Source organism: Phyllobates terribilis, unplaced genomic scaffold, assembly GCF_046119375.1.
Source record: "Phyllobates terribilis strain yellow unplaced genomic scaffold, ASM4611937v1 Scaffold_10__3_contigs__length_209671492, whole genome shotgun sequence".
Classification (NCBI taxonomy): domain Eukaryota; kingdom Metazoa; phylum Chordata; class Amphibia; order Anura; family Dendrobatidae; genus Phyllobates; species Phyllobates terribilis.
The window spans coordinates 40179543-40192478 of record NW_027362770.1 but is presented as its reverse complement, the minus strand read 5'-3'; positions in this window follow the sequence as shown (position 1 = coordinate 40192478).

Genomic DNA, 12936 nt, shown 5'->3' with positions numbered 1-12936 from the left:
GGCAGGAAGATAAGGACTGTAAGGAATTGTGTCACAGGGATCATTTCCCTCATCAAACCCTAACCTCCCACCTCCATCTCCATGCAGGATAAAGAATGCTGTGTACTATTGTTTCCTTGTGAAGGAAAAGCCTGTGATTGTGTATGCATAGAAGTGTGCTGCTAAGAGATCTAATCTATGCTGAATTATGCTGCTGAAGAGACTAATACTGTGCCTTGTGAAGAAACTACTGTATTGTTACTGGAGCTGGTTGCTCAAGCAACTCAGACTGTACTGTAATGAAGATTGTTGCTGTAATATCCCTGAATTGTATTGGCCATGCTTCAGATTAAATTCCACTGTTAAACTGTTGAAAAAGACTCTTGTCAGATGTGTCTGGTTAGCAATTGAATCTATTGTGTGCCTGAGAGAAGCTGCAGTCTATTGTTGCCCTGAGTAACGGTTCCCCAGGATTCCAAAGAATTCATGAAACCCATCTCGCCCTATCTGAACCTAGCAATGAGCGTGTAACAATTAACTACCCTGATCTGAACTGATAAAGGGCAAAAAAAAACAGAAAACTGTGATGTTTACTGATGGGTCTCTAGTTTGGCTGATATAAATCACTTCGTGCAGCTTTTTCAATGCATTGCTAGGAAAGCTGCATATTCTCAGTCACCGCTTCCCTGTCTGAAGAACGATGCTGGTCCCTGCACCTATCATATATATATGGACTATCCTTTTGATATGACATATTTGTATGAGATGAGAAAAAAAACAATGAATGCCATCAGAACCCCACACTGCAGAGTAATTGACTGTTATCCTTATATACAAACTTATAAAGGGCAAAAAAATAATTAGCAAAGCCTGGTCCGAGAAAGAGGTTCTCACAGGCTTTCTCTGGGATTCCTGGTAGCATTTAAACAGCTTTTTATATTCAAAATAGTAAATCAATAATAGAATATTATGTAACGTAGAGATCAACAATCCCCCCTTTATACTAGCACACAGCCGACAGATCCACTTACGAGGCTTTGTCTGCTCTCCTGACAGATCTTTATCAGAAATTCGAATAATCTTTACAGAGTAGCAGCTCTGCAGCATACTTTCTTATAGCTCCATATTGCTCTGTTCCTTGGATATTCCTTGACATGTATGAATAAATTGACACTGGGCGTTTCCGTTCCCCTTGTGATTTGATGACTGTATGACGTCGGTACTCCAGAGTATGTAGATGCAAATTAAAGATTCAGGAGCAGGATAGAGCGATCCTTAATTATTCACAAGGACGTTTCGGCTCTCCTGGGCCTTCGTCTTCCACAGGCTCTGTAGTAAAATCTCAGGAATGGCAGAAGCTGAAAATGTTTATGATGTCTGTGGCTGTGAAATAATTGAGTGTTGCTTTGTTCTACTCTTGAATCATTGAATGACGTCTGTGACAGCAAAAAAAATCTTCAACTTGCATCTATTGTACATACGTGGAATGAATGAATTTTTCCCTTTTGTATATTGTTGATTTTGAAATCTTTTAATCAGGCAGCACTATTGGTGGACTAATGCAAAACTATGCATCCAGTAAAAAAAAATAAAATAAATTAAAAATCGAACAACAGTCGGATGCTATCCTTGTGCTGTCTAGTTTTCATGGACTGTTTGATTGTAAAAGCTTGAGAAATCTCCATCAGTTTCTTTTTTTCTGTTTTTTGCTCACAAGAAATATCATTGACGTTTGAAGGAGCCATCAAAAGGACATACCTACAATTCGAGACATCCATTTGTCAATTTATTCCTACAATTCTATGAGGAATAACAAAGGATCATCATAATCTAGAATTTCATATTTTGTGGGCAATACAATTATCCTATCGGGTCTTTAAATAAATTGTCCAGAGCTAACATTATGGCAAGATAATTAATATGAGATCATTGGTAAGCCAGCACCCAACACTCCCACTAATCAACAAGTGAAGGGAATCTGTCACCAGGTTTTTCCTACTTCATCTGAGAGCAGTATGATGTAGCGGCAGATAATCTGATTCCAGTGATGTATCACTTACTGGTCATGGCTGGGTCTTCCAGCACAGATCGATCAGTGAGCTTGGCAACTGGGGGCTTCTTGTAAGCCCCCCATCTATGCCATCTTGGTTCTTCTGTAAAATTCAGCCACAAGTTGAGCTCCGTAGGATAAACTATAGTTTATAATCATTTGGTAAAAAAAACCTTTAAGAAATATCTAAAAATGTGAATCACCATTTATTCTCTTTTTTCTACCTCATCTGAGAGCAGCATAAGTTAGGAAAAGAAACCCTGATTCCAGCGATGTATCGCTTAGTTTACTGTGTGCCGCAGCTGTGATGCAATCAGAGATTTTAGAAGAAGCATGTAGCAGAGTTGCTAAAGCTAACACCGTCCTAACCACAGCTTTTTGTGTACATTAATAATAATAATAATAATAATAATAATAATCTTTATTTTTATATAGCACCAACATACTCCACAGCGCTTTACATACATTATCATCGCTGTCCCCATTGGGGCTCACAATCTACATTCCCTATCAGTATGTCTTTGAAGTGTGGGAGGAAACCGGAGAACCTGGAGGAAACCCACGCAAATGGGAGGAGAACATTTTTGCAATTTGCTTGTGGCGGTTTTGGCACTTTGCAGATTTCATTGCACCCCCATCCACTCTCATTTTGCTGCTGTACTGAGAACTTTGGCTGGGTGACTTGTGTTGTGTTTAGGCACGGCCTGAGGACTTTCCTAGAGTTCTGAATTCTTCACTGACCAAAGAAAAAAAAGGTCTGAATTGAGGATTCTTTATAATGTAATGAAAAACAAAACAAAACAAGTATTTGGGGTGATCATCAGCCGCAATAGGTCATGGATTAATATTGGAAGTGGAGCCAGAAGGATTACAAACTATACTTGGGGGTATGTCAAGAGAAATGATGTCGAAATGCAGAGAGTGTTAGTTTACCTACAATTGAATTTAGGTCCAGAAATCACTGAAAACTACCAAGATTGGTAGTGGGACAAAATGACAGAGTGTATGAAAGGACATCTATCTCCACCGTAATAAGTTTATATAGGAAAAGATCCTTAGGACAAAAATATAATGCTGGTTCTGAATAATATGTATACGTTTATTAATTCATCTCATGAATAAAAGCATGAAAAAAGTGGGGTGATTATACAGGATTCAGGGACAGGATAAAAAAATGCACTGCAATGTGGAAGCATGGGCACATTTATAATCAGTACAACTACTAAAAATAAACAAAATAAGAACTACTCCCTGATATATTTAGGCTTTGAGCAATATAAATGGCAATTACAGCACATTAAAAAAGTATGTTTGAGATAGTGTAAGTGCAATCAAAACAAATGAAGCTCATGCAGCATAATTAATAGACCAGGACAAACATCAGATGAAAAAGTGGACAGTGCTAGGTCAATAAGGTAATAAACCCCACAAATGTGGGAGCACAAGTGTAATACACTAGTGAATAAATAAACAGAATACTTAATTCTATTACCCATGCAGTAAAACCTGAGCACCCCTGATGCGCGTTTCGTTTTGAAGCTTCTTCACAAGGAGCTGTAACACTGAACTGAGGCATGAAGTTATATAAAGGCAATGGCCCAATGAATGGGCAGACAATTACCTACAATGCAGCTGATGACAGTGCTGGCATTCGAGCATCGCACCTCAGAACCTTCTGGGCTTGGAGCTCAGTGAGGCTCTGATCAACTCCGCCCAGATGCATTATGGGGAGGAGATCAACATATCACAGAGAGAACTCATCACCAGGGACACCAGGACACCCGGACTTGGACGCAAGTGCACACTGCTTACTACAGGGAACAATAAAACAACTTTATTAACACATGAATAAAGCAAATAGGGAATTGGTGAGGATCATTTAATATGGAATATGGAATATAATAGACAGATCATTCAAAATGGATCAATATCTATGGAAACTGGCTGATAAGCCATTGTTGGTACTACTTCATATATTGCACTCAAATGTGAATGGTAACCATATAACAGTATGCACTGTAAAAATTGTGTTTATTAAAGAAGCACTCCCATTAAACTTTGTATCCTCTTAATATAATCCAATCATCATATTATATTGCACTGTGTACTTACAATTGCTCATTTTCCCCTTCTACCCAGCTAATTCTTCTCTTTTCCATTAGATCTATGACATCACATGATTAAAAACTGACTAGCTGATTCCTTCTAAGCTCTATCTAGAAACAGGAGGTCAATTTCCCCTGTATAACTCATGAGTCACTGCAAATGTCCCTGGCAGGAGGAGGAGGAGGAGCAGCTGGGTCAGGAGGTGAAGAGGGGAATGATAAATGCAGGGACAAAGAGAAGAATTAGCTGGGTAGAAAGGCAAAATGAGTCATTGTAAGTACACAGTGATATATAATATGATGATTGCAATATATTAAGAGGATAAAATGTTTGATGGGAGGAGGAGGAGTGCTTCTTTAAAAATATAATAGGCTACGATTTGTATTGCAGCACAGTAGCATAAATATCAGTATAAATATAACGTCCGCAGATCTACGTAATAGACATCACTATAGATATACAGCTCTGGCAAAAATTAAGAGACCACTGCAAAATTTTCATTTTCTCTGATTTTTCTCTTTATAGGTATATTTTTGAGCAAAATGTACATTGTTGTTTTATTCTATAAACTACAGACAACATGTTTCCGAAATTCAAAGCTAAAATTTTGTATTTATTTGCAGAAAATGATAACGCGTCAAAATACTAAAAAAGAAACAGCGCTTTCAGACCTCAAATAATTCAAAGAAAACAAGTTCTTATTCATTTAGAAACAACAATACTCATGTTTTCACTCCGGAACAATTCAGAAATCCATATTTGGTAGACTAACCATGATTTTTAATCACAGCTTTCATGCATCTTGGCATGCTTTCCACCAGTCCTTCCATGCTTTCCAATAGAAAACTGTCCAGTGGTCTCTTAATTTTTGCCAGAGCTGTATTCCACATTATCATGTACTGTATGACCCATCTGGGTATATAGTGATATGACCCCACAATTGCAAATACATGTTATGTGAAGCAATAAATATAAAAGATATTGTTGGTAATAAATGTTGGTGAATAAAGACTATTTTACTACAATTACGTGATGTGGACATGTTTGTTATCATCATCTGTTAATTGTATGACATTACTGGTGCTTAAAGCTTCATTCTGAGTGTCACAAAAGTAGAAAACTATTATGAATGCTATACATTAGATGCAGAATAATGAGCACTAAAAATAAACATTAGAGACAATTTTTAAATATTCCTCAGCAATATCATACAGATGTGATTGGCATTTTGATTTGTTGAAAACATGACCTATAATGTTCATATAGCAGATAGCAGGAGCCAAGAAATGTGAAAAAACAGCTGATGCAAATAGAGGTGTGTAAATAAAGAAAGAAATATAAAAATAAAATGCTGTAGTGTATGAGATAAAGAATACCTGAGCAGGGTGCTATTGAGGCCGTGTAAACATTTATGTGAAATATGATAATAAATTATCATGCTAATGGGTGCATTGAGGAAGGTGAAGAAACAATATATGAAAAAATACCATCAGAAAAGGAAGTGTATAAAAGAGGCCAAAGCTAATCAAAGCGGAATACACAGGCAAACTGTCAGCCACACCTATAGTGTGAATGGATGACAATGGTGCGTGCATCCACCTGTAAAGATAAAAAACAGGTAAGCACATAGTACGGTCATAAAAGCAAGTACAGGCATCCATGGAGCTAGAAAGGTGAGATATGCTGTTCTAAAAGATCCAGCAAATTGGATGACAGGGATATTTAAGGCAGCGCCGCCCTCCACACCTTTGCCTGGGCTTAGGTTCCCGTTAGTCTCAGCAATCAGCCCTGTGTTATTTCATCTCGTCTCGCCTGTTACAGACCCGGCTCGTTTACCTATTCTGTCTGACCTCTTCGCTCCTTACCTCGGCTTAGTATTCTGAACCCGTGCTGCTTACCCTGACTCCGGACTATCTGACTATGCTTCTGTCTCGCCCCTCCGGTACCTCGTACCCGTGCCTCTATCCCTCCGGTCAGCTGCTGCAGTCCCGGGGACTGCTCTGGAGTGGTACCTGGTGTCTGTTTTTAGTGGACTTTTATGTTTGTTTATCCCATTTCTCTCCGTTGCTTTTTTTAACTCTTCTTGATTTCAATACTTTCCTGTTTATTGAGTTACTTAGCTTTGATACAATTTTATTGATAAAGTCATGTGCGGATTACATTTGTTTTACTGCATTCCACAAAGGCAATAAACACACACATGCAAAAAACATCACAAACAAAAAAAGGCCATGCTATACCTGGTCACAATACCAATGTAGTCCAGGATGCAGACAAGTTCCAGTGATAAAAGGCAAAGTAGTAAAGGTGCAAAATACTGATGGACATTCTATCGAACACGCCAACCATCCAAGGTGGGTGAGTTGTTGGCTGCTTAGTTTTATAGATGCACAAGAATAAGGCTATTATAAGATGCCAGTTACATAGATGCACCATGCTGGCTTACCAACTATTGGTCATGCTCATTATATTATATAAGGCTGCTAAGCACTATCTAAGTACACCCCATGTGGAAAAACATCCTATTTCCCATTCAAGGCTATATGGAAAATCCACAAATAAAATGCATATTAATCACAGGAGAAATTGCCATGTTACTAATTTAAAAATGTATAAATCTCATCCACTTTGCTTGAACTGTAATTTGCTGTGTTTTTTCTGCATGCAGATATGCAGCTGAAAGAATGCAGCATATCGTCACAGTAAGAATATAGCCTAAGTGTATTAAAGAAGTAATATTATCAGAAATTTATTGACAGAAAACTGATTGTGATGATGGCACACCTATAGAATGGGTGCTACTATACATACATGTATACATGTGGTTTAGGATCTATACAATATAAAAATAAATTAAAATGTTAATTTTCAATTTCAGTTTTATTCACTTTCACTACAAAGTATTCTAAAACATATCTTATACACAGACTGTTACCATTTAAATAATCATATAAACAACTTAGAAATGCATGGAAGTATTTAATATAAATTAGTGTAAAGATGAAACTATAAAAACATTGAAGATGTAATTGTATTTTACATCTGTTTGATTACATTACACAATGCAATGAGAAGTTACCAGGGCTTCCCACTGAGAAGAAAGATTCTGTTTCAATAATGGATTGCATATATTTTATACATTTTCCTTTCTGTGGCCCAGCCAATGTTTCTAAGAGAAGCTACATAAAAAATCATTAAGCTGTGTTTAAAGCGTAAAACTATAGTGTCACAACAATAACTTGCATTCGCTCTGCCTGGCTGCTGCACAGATGCTATATTAGGCAGCGCCGCCCTCCACACCTTTGCCTGAGTTTAGGTTCCTGTCAGTCTCTGCAATCAGTCCTGTGTTACTTCGTCTCAGCTTGTTTACCCGTTCTGTCAGACCTCTTCGCTCTTGACCTCGGCTTAGTATTCTGAACCCGTGCTACTTGCCCTGAACCGGGACTGTCTGACTATTCTTCTGTCTCAATCCTCCTGTACCTCGTACCCATGCCTTTGACCCTCCGGTCAGCTGCTGCAATACTGTGGACTTCTCTGGAGTGGTACCTGGTGTCTACAAGCATCCCAGTCTATCCTCACCATCAGATGCCCTAGTGAAGGCCCAGTAAACACTTAGTCACATACCTCCAGGGTAAGCCTGGCCAGTGGTACCGTGGCTCACACCCACCAATGTTACAGTAAGCTCAGGCAATGGACCCCACTGACAAGACAGGATCTAGAGACCCCAAGTCTCTTGTGAAAGTCTGTATGAGGAGGTTTGTTCCCAACCGTCAAAACTAGCTGACTCAGGAGATTAATGTGATGGCATCTGAGTTGCAGGATGTGTCCACTTCTGTGTCCACTCTGTTCTGTGCCTCATTGGATACAGACCCTCACCTGGAGTTCAAGTGTCTCGTGGAGTAGCTAAGCTTCACTTCCAAACTGCTTTTATGGAGACCCTAAGGAGAGTTGTGGCTTCATTATTCAGTGCCAAATCCACTTCAATCTCCACACTCATCTTTTTCCTTTGGAACAGATCAAGATTGCATTCACGGTCTCTCTGCTGTCCAGACGGGCCCTGGTTTGGGCATTCCCCATTTTGGATCATGCTGGTTGGAGACTCGTGATGCTGGGAGATTCTTGGAGATGTTCCAGGCAGTATATGCGGAACCTGGCCGCACCTTGTCTTCACCCTGTTGACTCCAAGACAGAGCACGGGTACCGTGGCTCAGTATACCTTTGCTTCTGCACTCTGGTGGCAGAGCTGGCTTGGAATGAAGAGTCCCTGGTGGTGACCTTTTGGCAGTATCTGTCCAATTTTAATTAAGGATTAGTTGGCAGACAGAGATCTACGATCTTCTCTGGATGCCCTCTTACACCTCACTACTAAGATTATTATCTGTTTCCATGAGCATGCTCTGGAGCAGGCTTAAGTGTCTTTTCTTTTCGGGGAACCTCCCATGTCGGTTCCAACTTGTCAGCACTCCTTGCTGCTGCAAACTCCACCTTCTGCTACAGAGATAGAGCAAGTTAAACGCTCTGTACAAGAGCGACAGTGGAGTTACTGTGACATTGTGTGCATGTACTGTGGTGGCAAAGGCCATTATGTTCGTCGGTGCCCAGTAAAGCCCAGAAAAAACACTGCTTCCAGGGTTGGTTAAAGAGGTGACCCTAGGTAAGACAGATTGCTTTCCAAAAGTGGTGACTGAAGTTACCCTGTCCTGGCAGGAGAGGTCACTCTCTGCAGTTGCCCATCTGGATTCCGGCTCAGTAGGCAATATCATCCACCTGGATCTAGTCCGCCAACTTCGGCTCCCTATGCAACAGCTGGATCACCCCCTGTATATTCCGTACATTGAAGGACAACTCCTGGCCGAACCTATGTGTTATATCATGCTGTTCCCTTGAAGATCAAAACACAGCAATCTGAAAAAAATGCTTTTTTTACATGAGTGTATACCATGGAAGTTTCCTAGGATGGAGGACATATTCATCAGAATTGGCCCAGGATGGGTGATATACAACTGAAACCAGAAGTTTACGTACACTATATAAAAAGACACATATGCATGTTTTTCTCAATATCTGACATGAAATCAGAATAAACCTTTCCCCTTTTAGGTCACTTAGGATTACAATAATTTTAAATATTTGCCAAATGCCAGAATAATGAGAGAGAGAGAGAATGTTTTAAGGCATTTTTATTACTTACTGGAAAGTCAAAACTTTACATACAGTTCATTAGTATTTGGTACCATTGCCCTTAAACTAAATGACTTGGGTCAAACGTTTGGGATATCCTTCCACAAGCTTCTCACAATAGTTGGTCAGAATTTGGGCCCATTCCTCCTGACAAAACTGGTGTAACTAATCCAGATTTGTAGGTCGCTTTGCTCACACCTGCCTTTTCAGCTTTGCCCATAAATTTTGTGATGGCCACTCCAAAACATTGACTTTGTTATTCTTAAGCCACTTTGATACCATTTTGGCAGTATGCTTTGGGTCATTATCCATTTGGAAGACCCATTTCCACCCAAGCTTTAACTTCCTGGCTGATGTCTTGAGATGTTGCTTCAGTATTGCCACATAATCTTCTTTTCTCATGATGCCATCTATTTTGTGAAGTGCACCAGTCCCTCCTAAAGCAAAATAACCCCACAACATGATGCTGACACCCCCGTGTTTCAGAGTTGGGATGGTGTTCTTAGGCTTCCAAGCTTCTCCCTTTTTCCTCCAAATGTAACGATGGTCATTATGCCCAAAAAGTTAAATTTTAGTTTCATCAGACCACAGGACATGTCTCCAAAAAGTAAGGTCTTTGTTCCTGTGTGCATTTGCAAACATTAATCTGGCTTTTTCATGTTTCTTTAGGAGTGATGGCTTCTTCCTGGCAGAGTGCCCATTCAGCCCATGTTGATACAGTACTCGTTTCACTGTCGATATTGACACAATCTTACCATCTTCCACCATCATCTTCACAAGGTCTTTTGTTTTTGTCCTTGTATTGATATGCACATGTTGGACCAAAGAACGCTCAGCTCTGGGACACAGAACCAATCTCTGATATGATGGCTGGACATTCCCATCTTGTTTGTACTTGCGTATAATTATTTGTACAGATGAACGAGGCACCTTCAGGTCCCTTGAAATTGTACCCAAGGATGAGCCAGACTTGTGCAAGTCCACAATTCTCTTCCTGATATCTTGGCTGAGTTCTTTAGACTTTTCAGTGACACAAAGAAGCAGTGTGTTTCAGGTGTACATTAAAATACATCCACAGGTGTGTCTCTAACTATCTCAAATGTTGCCAAAAAAAGCTTCCAAACACATGACATCATCATATGGGCAGTTCAGAATTGTTTAAAGGCATTGTAATCTTAGTGTATGTAAACTTTTGACGTTGCAGTAAGTAAAAAAAATGCCTTAAAACATTCTCTGTCTCATTATTCTGGCATTTGGTAAATGTTAAAAATTATGGTAATCCTAATTGACCTAAAACGGAAAAGGTATATTCTGATTTCATATCAGATATTGAGAAAAACATGCATATGTGTCTTTTTATATAGTGTATGTAAACTTCTGGTTTCAACTGTATGTACCAGGATGGGCCCAGAATAGGGAACATATATACTAGGATGGGCCCAAGATTGGAAACATATATACTAGGAGAGGGGACAAATATACCAGGATGGGGAACATATACAGTATACCAGGAAGGGGCCCAGGATGGGGAATGTATATACCAGGATGGCGCCCAAGATTGTGGATATAGAGTTGAAACCAGAAGTTTACATACACTATATAAAAAGACACATATGAATGTTTTTCTCCACATCTGACATGAAATTAGAATAAATCAGAATCTAAATAGGGTCCGTACATCTGACCAACATGCAAGGGGGGGGCCCAGGTCCAAATTTTGCATCAGGGCCCATCAGACTCTAATTACACCACAGCTTTTTTTTCTTTCCTTTGAGATTGTGTGCTTAGATCGTCGGCTATATTTTAAACATAATTCTACCAAATCTACAGTAACTTCTAGGACAAAGTGAACAATTCCTCTAGAACAGTTTTGTAGTGTGGCAACATGTGCTTCATCAACCACTTATTCAGTACTAGATGGTGGCACGATTCTAATGCATCGGGTATTCTAGAATATGTATGCGGCCGACCGGGCGCGACTAATCAGAAAAGCAGTGTTTAAATGGGTTGTGCACTACTTTAAATTAACACCCCAATGTATCCCCCCGGGGCCCCAAATGAATTTTGTAATTACGTCATGTTGTCAATACTGCTTGTGACAACATCGCTGACCACGCACAGCCAGCACGTAATTCCCCTGGCTGCAGCCGGCTCTTGCTTCAGCCAGGGGTCTCCTGTTCCGCGTTCCTCGGTGAATGACGGGCTGTGGGCGGGGTTATCCCCCATCGTATCAGACCCAGCATCCACCGCGCGCTCTGTCAATGAATGCGCGTGCGGTGGATGCCGGGTGCGGGTGCGACCAATCAGCGAAGCGTGTTTCAAATCCGGCGCCAATTTGCGGCCGCAACCAATCAAGACAGCGGTGTTTTATATTTTGCACCAACATCGCTGATTGGTCACGGCCGGTGGCCGCGACCAATCAGCAAACCGTATTAGTGAGGACCGTGGAGCGGGGCTGCCTGTGCAGGTACTTCCGCTGCGAGCAGCCAGGAGATGACTGGCTAGCGCCGGTCATCTCCCGGCTGCATCGCCACTGACCTCCGTGTGGCAGATGAGCCGCTAACGGCCGCCATCTTGTTCTGAAATCCCGCGTCGCTGATTGGTCGCAGCTTGACCAATCAGCGACACGGGATTTCCTGGACGGACAGACAGATGGGATAAGCCGATTATATAGTAGATTTGATGTATCAATCTGGATTTGGTTGCCACAGAGAGAGTGGCCTTCAACAAAAAAGTGCGGGAATTAGCTGCTTTATGACTTTCCTTCCCTTGCATTACTGATTATTTCCCTTTGCTCTGCTGCCATAAGACAACCAGGAATGTGAAAATTTACTTAATTGATTATTTTTCCTTTAGTTCATAGGCAGCACAATATCTCTCCCTAATAAAGTTCTTATTTTTACATTATACACATCTGTATTTCTGAGTGATTAGGCTTTCTAAGAAATATGTGCCTGCTTTTAATCTTTATTATTGCTAATGACTCTCTTAAATTCTGTCTTTTAAGGCTGAAGTAGCTCAGTGATTGGCTGCAGTGGTGATGTGCTCTGTTAATGTGACATTATTGTAACAACCAAAACAAAGAGACTCGAGCAGCGACAGGGAGCTGGTGGCAACCTTAGAAAGGGAGAGTACTAGTTACGATTGTAATCTTAGATATTTTAAAGCATTTGGGGTCCACTTTCCTAAATGTAGAAAGCCTCTTTAATACCCACAAACAAAGTTGACGTATTGTTATTTTCGATAACGTTGATTATTTTAATGATTTTAGTTTACATCCCTGTGAAATGTCCATGTGCTGTCTGATTTTTTTTATTATTGGACAGAATATGGACTTAGAGAGTTCAATGAATCTATTCAGCCATCTGCAAAAATCATTAATCCAATCATTCTCTGATCCATACAATATTTGCTGATAAGACCCAGCCTTACAATGGAGCTCCATGAAACATGTATGCTAATTGGATTGCTTCCAATTTGCTGCCATTTTGCCTTCATGTCTCTGGATCTGTTTAGATTTGCGACTGTTTGACAGATTTAATACATGTGAGGAAAGCTGGAAAAACAGGCATTCCTCACATGTATTAAATCTGTCAAACAGACGCAAATGATGTTCACGG